Source organism: Sciurus carolinensis, chromosome 13 (genome assembly GCF_902686445.1).
Source record: "Sciurus carolinensis chromosome 13, mSciCar1.2, whole genome shotgun sequence".
Classification (NCBI taxonomy): Eukaryota; Metazoa; Chordata; class Mammalia; order Rodentia; family Sciuridae; genus Sciurus; species Sciurus carolinensis.
This window is the reverse complement of record NC_062225.1, coordinates 54707327-54717221: the sequence shown is the minus strand read 5'-3', so window position 1 is coordinate 54717221 and position 9895 is coordinate 54707327. Positions and strand designations below refer to the sequence as shown.

General features: G+C 40.2%; 1 protein-coding gene across 1 annotated transcript in view; it reads right to left on the bottom strand.

Moving 5' to 3' along the window:
• Nucleotides 1-263: 263 nt before the first annotated feature.
• Nucleotides 264-9895, bottom strand: part of LOC124962890 (translation initiation factor IF-2-like) — a 127809-nt gene continuing 118177 nt past the window's right edge. The window contains exon 5 of the mRNA XM_047522137.1: nt 264-386. The gene's annotated coding sequence lies outside the window, so the exon portion shown is untranslated. The remainder of the gene's footprint in view (nt 387-9895) is intronic.

Here is a 9895-nt window from a genome sequence, read left to right as displayed (position 1 = left end):
TCAACATGGTATCATGTCTTTCCTGGCCCACTGGGCTAGCAGAGCACTGTTAATAATGATGCTTAATAATGATAATGATGATGATAAAGGCTTATTGAAGATGTACTTTATGTCAGACATTGTTCTAAACACTTTATAAGCATTTTCTCCCTAGTTATTACAAGAATTCTACAAGGCAAATGCAGTATAATAAATAAATGAATAAAACACCATTTTAGTGATGAGGAATTTAATCTTGGAAATATAGATGACTTACATGTAGTTACATAGCTAATAAGTTATGAAACAATGTTCAAACTCACAGCCTGCCCTTCGGATGCAATCTCTCCAGTTTGGGGCAAGAATTGTTTTCTTGAGTCTTCTTTGAGCTCATATTCTGTTTCCCCCTTTAGAAGGAAAAGATAAAATAAAACACAATGAATCATTTCCACTCCTGCTCTGCTCTGTTCTCTTACTGACCCCCCGGGGGGCAGCTTTCCCTCCTGAAGTCACACAGAAGTAGGACCAAAAACTCTCAGAAGCTGTTGGTCGGAGTAGAGAAATAAAGACTAGGACATCTATTTAATGTAGAAGGATGTTTTGCACCCACAGACTGGAGAGAGGGTAGGAGGCAGAGGGGATCCCTGGGAGATGTGGGGGAGAACCCCAGAAGTTGGCCTATGGGAGTCTGAGGACCGGGCTCTTCTCTTAGCACCAAGTTCCTGATCCATCACCTATGGTCCTATGTAGCCTGCACCCACCCAAAAGTCCTCACCCCAGAGTGAGACCTGTGGACATCTGTGTGGATTGGGTATATCTAGAGAGCACCTTGGCCAAGGTGAGTGTGAATAGAACCACTTGAGAATTTTCTAAAGGAAGACGGCGATAGACATTCATTGTTTTAAAGAGGCAACAGGAAAATAGGGAAAAGGGTGGTTCCTTTTAGTAAAGCTACACATTTCTAGGAGATGTAAAAGACCAGGCAAGTTCCGATTTAACTTTCTCAATTGAAAATAAAGACAATCATAAAACAGGCCTCACTTGGCAAGATGAAAGTCACTTTAGGAAGGGTGGAACCTTTCAAAGGGTATAGACCATGATGCCAATGGAGAAGCCTATGGTTTCTTGGCAATTTGGTACTTCTGTGCAAGCAGAGAGCAGTTTCTTTCCCTGCTGAGCAGGGCATCCAAGCCAGGACCACTGGCCACCGCATGCATCCTTCTGCAGACAAAGTACCAACAGGCTTTTCGTGAGGCAGCCCTTATGAGCTGGGGGTGGGCATCATTGTCTTTGATGACTTGTGACCACTGGAAAGATTATATATTTATTTTTTAATTAACATTCAGGTTGTTAAAGTTATAAAATAAAAAACCTAGTTATTAAACTTTGAAATTCATTTTACAGATTCTAATATTCTAAATAATACTCTAGCAAAATTTTAACAATCTTTCTGAAAGGGCCTTTGATTATATTTTATATTATTTACAAACTTAATAAATGAACCCCTTTAAGTATTTCAAATGCATTTATACATTTAATGGAGTCTATTTCCTTTGAAGAGATTCAACTCTCTGACTAATAAACACATTTTCCCAAGACCTTATGTCTTATAAATCTAATAATAGACTAAACATATATGTGGTGAATCTTATCTTCTCTTGACTAGTTCAATACTGTTAGCAAACAGTAAAATTTCAACCTAAAATCACAAGTCTAAATTAGTCCCTTAAGGTTTGGGTGTGACTCAGTGTTAGAACTCTTGCCCAGCATGCACAAGGCCCTGGGTTCAATCCCCAGCACCACAAAATGATAATAGCAGCAATAATAATAAAAGCAATTCCTCATTAGACACATAAGGTTAATCTGAAAAATACTCCAAAGTTGCAAAAACAATTCCAGTACTAAGGATTTAACCCAGGACTTTGTACATGGTAGGCAAGTGCTCACTCAGCTGTACTTCCCCAGCTAAAGTTCCAAATTCTTGAATATAACTAGTATTTTATTTTACTTATTTATTATTTGGCACCAGGGATTGAACCCAGGGGCGCTTAACCACTGAGCCACATCTCCAGCCCCCCGCCTTTTTTTAATATATATTTTTTAGTTGTAGGTAGACAAAATATCTTTATTTTGTTTTCTTATGTGGTGCTGAGGATTGAACCCAGGACCTCACATGTGCTAGGCGGGCACTCTACCACTGAACCACAACCCCGGCCCCCTTAGCTCTTTTTTATATTTTATGTTGAGGTAGGGTCTTACTGATTGCTTAGGGCCTCGCTAAATTGCTGAGGCTGGCTTTGAACTCAAAATCGTCCTGCCTGAACCTCCCAAGTCACTGGAATTATAGGCCACCATGCCCAGCATGACTAGTATTTAAAATACCAAAATGTACAGATTATTTCTAATATTTTAATTTGATATATTTTATATCTATACATAATTATAAATATCTATCTCAAGCCCACAAAGGAAACAAATACTTTGCCCTAAACAATTTTAGTCTTTTTTTTCCCCTGCAGACTATCCAAGAGTTATTAATGGGTCAGAGGTATTCACTGAGATTTGAGGGCTCGGATTGAGGCTCCAGGGTAGATTTTCTCGTGGATCATTTGGAGCCTCTTTATATAATCCTATCTCTAGGACTCCACACCTCCCCATACTGGGAATTGAATCCAGGGCTCCACACATGCTAGGCAAGTGTTCTAAAACTGTGCTTTACAGCCCCTGCTCTTTTCTTTCATTGTTGATGGACCTTTATTTTATTCATTTATTTAAATTTGGTGCTAAGAATCAAACCCAGTGCTTCACACAAGCTAGGCAAGTGCTCTACCACTGAGCCACAACCCCAGCTCCATCCCCTGTTCTTTTTGTTTTTTATTTTGAGACATAATCTAAGTTACCCAGGATGACCTCCACCTTTGGAATCCTCCTGCCTCAGCCTGTTAAATAACTGGGATAACAGGAATGTGCCACTACTTCTGGTTCTCTCTCTAGATCTAGAACTTTTAATCGCACATAGTCAGTATTACCTAATTCTCCAATCTACTTGGGAAAGTCTATCGATTCTGCATTTCTTTGATTCTTTAATATTTAAATGTATTAATGGTAAATTTAAAGAACTTTAGACTTCATGGAATTATTTTCTTATGTTTCCTATCTGATGGAGCTGTACCTTATATAGATACAAAATACTGTGCTGGGCACAGTGGCACAGGCCTGTAATCCCAGTGGTTCTGGAGGCTGAGGCAGGAGGATCTCGAGTTCAAAGCCAGTCTCAGCAACAGCAAGGAGCTAAGCAACTCAGTGAGACCCAGTCTCTAAATAAAATACAAAATAGGGTTGAGGATGTGGTTCAGTGGTTGTGTGCCCCTGAATTCAATCCCTGGTTTCCCCACCCCCCAAAAATGCTGTGTGACTGAATTTTAGCTTTATCTCAAGATTTAGTCTATGTGGTTTCAGCTTCTGAGGTCATTCTATAGGTCACCTCCAGGAAAAGAAAACAGTCAGTGGATACTATTACAAGAACAGCAGGGAAGAAAGGAGTTTAAAGGTTTTATGGAACAGTACAGGATCTGATTTTTTTTGTTTGTTTGTTTGTTTGTTTTTGGTACTGGGGGATTGAACCCAGGGTACTTTACCACTGAGCTACAACCCTGGTCCTTTTTAAAATCATTATTATTTTTTTTTTAATTTTGAGACAGGGTCTCACTAAGTTACTAAGGACCTCACTAAGTTGCCAGGGCCGAACTTGAACTTGCAATCCTCTTGCCTCAACCTCCCAAATTGCTGGGATTATAGGTGTGCTACCACACTGAACACTTTTTAAATTTTATTTTATTTATTTATTTATTTTTGGTATTGGAGATTGAACCCAGGGGATCTTTACTACTGAGTTGCACCCCCAGCCCATTTTTATTTTTTACTTTGAGGCAGGGTCTTGTTGTTGAGACTGGCCTAGAACTTGCAATCTTACTGCCTCAGCCTTGCAAATCGCTGGGATTAATTATAGGCATGTGCTACCAAGCCCAGCCAAGATCTGAAATTTTTACTTAATGCTTGGTAAACATGACATTTAAGTGTAATGTGTGATTCTGGGTTGGATTCTGAACAGGAGTAGGGATAGGGAATGAAGGAAGATTGGCAGAAAGAAAACTATGGAGACATTGACACATTTTTACTGTATACTAAATAATAATATTTTATTAGTGTTAATGTCTTTAATTAGATACTTTAACTATGCTTATTTAAGAGGATGTTCTTGTTTTTAGGAAATGCACACTGAGGCATCTGAGGGTAAAGGAGCCTTATGTCTAACTCTCAAATGATTCAGGACAAAACTGTGCCTATGGAGAGAGTGATGAAGCAAATGTGGCAAAAATATTAATAGTTGCTCAGATTATGCAAATTAGAAAGTGATCTAGAGGATAATAGCCAGTTGTTACCGAATTCTCCATTTTCACCTTCAAGATAACTATCTTTAGGAGGGTAAGTGGTGAAATGAACCAACTTCAACCAGGCGGATGAGAAAAACAACCAGAAGGTAGAAGACCAACCAAATAGAAGGGACCTTGGCGCGGGCACGACTGTGGATCACAGCTGCCTGTGTTACCCAAGTCCTGGGCCAGAGACTGACTCTGGGCATCCCAACAAACCAGGCCTGCCCATGCTCTCCAAACACCAAGCAGAAAAGGTAATGGTGACGAACAGGAAAAGAACTTCAATGGATATGACCATATTGGGAAGGCAAAGTGAGATCCAGCATCTCAGTTCCTAAAACTGACAGGCGCTTTAGGTTTAAATAAAGGAAGAATTGGGGTAGCAACAAGAGAGGTTGTATAATTAAGCAGTCTTGGTCAAGGTGTGGTCTGATTGGCCCTTGTCTCAGTTCTGGCGCTGTGAAGTGGCTCTGGAGAGGTCTTATCACCTGTCACTCGGATGTTTTTTCTACCTGTTGTTTTTTCCACGTGTTGCTCAGGATGTTTATCCGTGAGTCCTGGGATCCTGGAAGGGGGCAGTTCAGCTTCCATGAAATGATTGCTCCTGCTTAGGGGAGCAGTGTCATCCTGGGGTGATGTGCCTGCCTCCCCCTGTTCCTGGAAGGTATGGGACAAGGACTGGAGCTTTCTAGGCACCACATCAGGGATCTCAAACAAGATGCTGTAAATCACCCTGCAAATCTGACCCAGTCTTGAAGGGGGTGAGATAGGTTGGGTAAATTTAGGGCTAGATGAACAGTCCTTAAAGGCTTACCATGCCTATGTGCAGAGCTGAGCAGGAGCCTGACCCACAATTTAATGTAATAAAGGAGACGGATACAAACTGATGGCAGAGATGCCAAGCTTTATCCTGCATTTGCAGGTCTGGGTAGAGTCCCTGATTTCAGCAAAGACTGCCTCTCTAAGTCCCTGCTACACCTACAACTTTGGACAATTTACAGGCTCAGACTTATACAAAAGTAAAAAAAGGAAAATAAAAAGCACATTTTGTCTAAGTCTCACTATTTGCACTATTCATTCTCTGTTAAAGCATCAAATCAATATTCTTACTGATATAATACATGTTCACATTGCAAAAGAAGTTTCACAAAGCAATATCTATTTTTACAACTTGCTAAGCCCTCTGACATTTTCTATTCTAGTCTATTTTGTTCTTCAACTGTGGGTGCTGGGATTGTAGCTCAATGGTAGACTCCTTGCCTAGCATGTATGAGACCTCAGGTATGATGTTCAGCATTACAAAAAAATAAATAAATAAAAATAAATAAAAATGCAAGTCCCAATCTACTAAAAATGATTTCAATAACCACTAATGGGTGAAAACTTGGCAGTATAAGAACCTCTAAGTTACACAATATATACATGCATCACAACCTTACATTGTTCCTCATAAATATGTAAAAATATTATGTCAATCAAAATAATTTTTTAAAACTCACTAAATGGAGCTCATGAAATAGTTGATTTTATAAGTCAGAAATGCTCAAATATTGGCAATTTCAAATAGTTGAATCAAATAGATGTCTATAAATCAGACTAACAGCATCTGTTTCCTGCAATTTTATGGTCTCAAATGAACAATAACAAGAAGCTAGTGAATGTGTACACACAAGTGATTCTGTAATTTCAGGCAGTGAACTTGTATTTGTTGTGCATAAACACACTCACTAATGTGCACACACCCTTATAAAGTGCACTTTATAAGAGTGCTCATTGTCTTGTTCCTATCATTATGAGGTTGCTTTATGAAGCAAAAGTGATTGAAACATAAAAATAATCATAATAAAGTGACTTAATAAAATTAGTCCCCACTCCTAATATTCTATTATACTAATAATGTCTAATCACATACTCTTCTTTGGACAAATTTATTTTGTCAATTTCTCATGCATTGTTAGGTATATATCTGATAATACATTGCAATATGATATAAATTGATCACAAAGTAAAGTGGCAGGTAATACGGAAGCTATAAAACTTCATATCATGAAAGAAAGTGAAAGAGAACTACTTGAACCCCATGCAAAGCCTCTGTCAAAGCAAGTGGCAATTGGTAAAATCTGCATAGGTGGTTAAAAAAGCCTTTCAATATATGAAAAGTTCTTGGAACAATTCTAAGGAATAGAAAGAAATGAGCTACAATACATGCAACTACATGACAAATCTCAACTCGGGAAAAAAGCCTGACACATACAAAAAAACCCCTCTATATTGTATGAATCAATTTATTTGCAATTCTAGGATATGAAAAACTAAACCTGTGGTGAGAGAAATCAGAAAAGAGGTTGCTTGAGTGTTTTAATCAGCTCTTTCACTGCTGTGACTAAAAGACCCAAGCAGCACAATTGTAGAGGAGGAAAAGTTTATTTAAGGGCTCACAGTTTCAGCGGTCTCAGTCCACAGAAGGCTAGTAGCTCCATTCCTCAGGGCCTGAGGTGAAGCAAAACATCATGGCGGAAGAGTGTGGCAGAGGTATGTGACTCAGGGCCTGACACATTCCTTTGTGATCAGTTTCTAACATATTGCAGTGTATTACCAAATATTGATAATATTTGCTTCCTGAGAGACTCCACTCTCCAGATACAAAATGTATACCCCATAGCCACGCCCTCAAGGAACCACTTCCTCCAGCCACACGCCCCACCTGCCTCCAGTTACCACTCAGTTAATCCTATCAGGAATTAACTCAATGATTAGGTTAAGGATATACAGAATCATTTCTCCTCTGAACCATCTTGCATTGGCTCACACATGAGTTTTTGGGGGATACCACATCTAAACCCTAACATTGGGGGAGGGGGATCTGACCGGGAAGATAGAAGAAAGGGACTTCTGGGGTGATGAAATATTCTGTCTCAATATGAATTCCTGAAAAATGAATGATACACTTAAGATCTGAGCATTAAGATCTGGTATATAAATATTATCCAATTAATTATACTTATTTATTATATTTATTTTTGCATAAGAAAGAGAGAACAACTTGGGAAAATTGATAAAAGCCTCAAATATTTTAGCAAAAGATGCACTTTTTAGGGTCATAGTACAAAAGTTAAATGGGAATTGGTCCAAGTAGTTGGGCACATTGGCGCATGCCTGGAGTCCCAGCTACTTGGGAGGGTGAGGCAGGAGTGTAAGTTCAAGTACAACCTGGACAATTTAGTGACAGCCTGTCTCAAAATAAAAAATAAGGACTGAAGATACAGCTCAATAGTAGAGTTCCCCCTAGGTTCAATCCCAGTTCTACAAACAAAGAGGATTTGGTCTATACCATGCCATCCAACAATTTTGTCAGAAAAATTATGTGCCCTTCCAAATAAGAAATGCTTGGTTTATTCTTTGCGCTGTGAATCACAATGGTTGTAGTTATAGACTATTTTTTGGAAATATATATTAAAATATATTTGTAGGGACTGGGATTGTGGCTCAGTGGTAGAGCACTTGCCTAGCATGTGTGAGGCACTGGGTTCAATTCTCAGAACCACATAGAAATAAGTAAATAAAATAAAGGTCCATCAATAACTAATAAAAATATTTTTAAAAATATTTATAATTTGTATTCTCTTTTTAAAGATAAATTCTCATTTTAAGATTCATTCATGGGTGGGAGGGAGGTAAGAATGGAGGAAGGAGGCACTGTAAAGAGGGAAAAGAGGGGTGGGAGGGGTGGGGGGAGGAAAAAATAACAGAATGAATCAAACACTATTATCCTATGTAAATGTATGACTACACAAATGGTATGCCTTTACTTCATGTACAAACAGAGAAAGAGTATGTATCCCATTTGTGTACAATAAAAATAAATTTTAAAAAAATTCATTCATTCAACAAATCTGTATCAAGAGCTCACCGGGTGCCAGGCATTGTTCTAAGTGGTTGGGATATATAAGAACAAAAAAGACAAGGATCCCTGCCCCTGTGGAGTGTACATTCTCACAGGGGAAACAAACAATCTGGGGTAAAGAGACAAACCAAGATAACAGAGAAGAATGAGAAGGGTTGAAGGTGAAGCAATGACCTGAATGAGTGAGGTCAGGGAAGCGAATTTCTGGGAGAAGAACATTCCAGACAGAGGAAACAGCTGAAGCTGAGGTGAGAGCATGCTTGGCAGGTTCAGGAGACACAGAGGAGGCCAGTATGGTGGGAGCTGAGCAAGCTGCAAAAGGTGAACAGGAGGGAGGTCTGAGGGACCAGGGGTCAGATGGTGTGGATGTTGGTGGGCCTTTTCCTGGTATGCACTCCTCTGTCCTACCCAAGTCAAAGTGGGGACTGTGTGCATGTGTGTAAAGTCCTCTCACTCCTCTCTGGTTGAATCTCCCATGATTTCCTGCCCTGACCTCACAGCACTATGTCCAAAACAGATCTCCCAAACACTCGAGAGTTAAGAGCACAGTTCTACTAAACCAGCCAAGCAAGCAACTTTCTTTTCTCTCACGCCCCAAAGTCCTACCAATCCTACACTTACCAGGCTCTGAGATTCATTCTTTTCCCTAGCGTCACTGCTCCTGTTACCGTCACCTCCTTCCTGACTTCCCAGCTCAACCTCCTTACAACCTGCCTTCCAGGCTCCCATCCTCAGCTGTCAGAATGACCTCTCTCAAACCTAAGTCTGATTTCATAACTCCTCTGCTTCAAACCCTTGGTGGCTTCCCCTGACCACAGGATAAAGCCCTACTCATGAGGATGACTGCTAGGTCCTTCTCCACCAGAGTCCCACCGTCTTATCTCCATCACACTAGACTCCAGTGGCTTCAGACAGTCTCCACCACCAGGATACACCTTGCATTTTCGTGCCTTGGTGGCTGCTATTTCTAATTTCTGAAATGCTTCCCCTCATCCTGGTGATCATTTGTGCATCCTTCAAGATCTGACTCAAGGGAATTCCACTGTGACTCTCCCGCCCCATCTTCCCACCTTCCCAGCCAGGTAGGCTCTTCTCCATGCCTCCAGAACACTCGCACATGCCTTTGGCTTTGTCCTCACAGTTATGAGTATGTCCACCTGCTACGTGCCTCAGCCTCCTGCCACCTCCCTATGTGTTCCTGCCATGCCAACCTCTATTTCTAGTCCTCCCTACAAGATCTAACAAAGCTCACAGCCGATTTCAGTCAATGCCCCTGAGGGTCCAAGGTTTGCTTTAGTTACCTTTTCCTGATACAGTGAGTAAAATCCTCCTATGAGCACAACCATCTATGTATGGGGTGGCAGAACTAGGATTTATTTTTTCTAGTACTTAGGATTGAACCTTGTACCTACCACTGAGCTACATCCCCACCCCTTTCTATTTTATTTTGAATCAAATTCTCCTTAAGTTGCCCATGCTGACCTCAAACTTATGATCCTCCTGTCTCATCTCCTGAGTAACTGAATTTCAGATTTATGCCACTGTGCCTGACTAGAATTAGATTATTAACCAATTC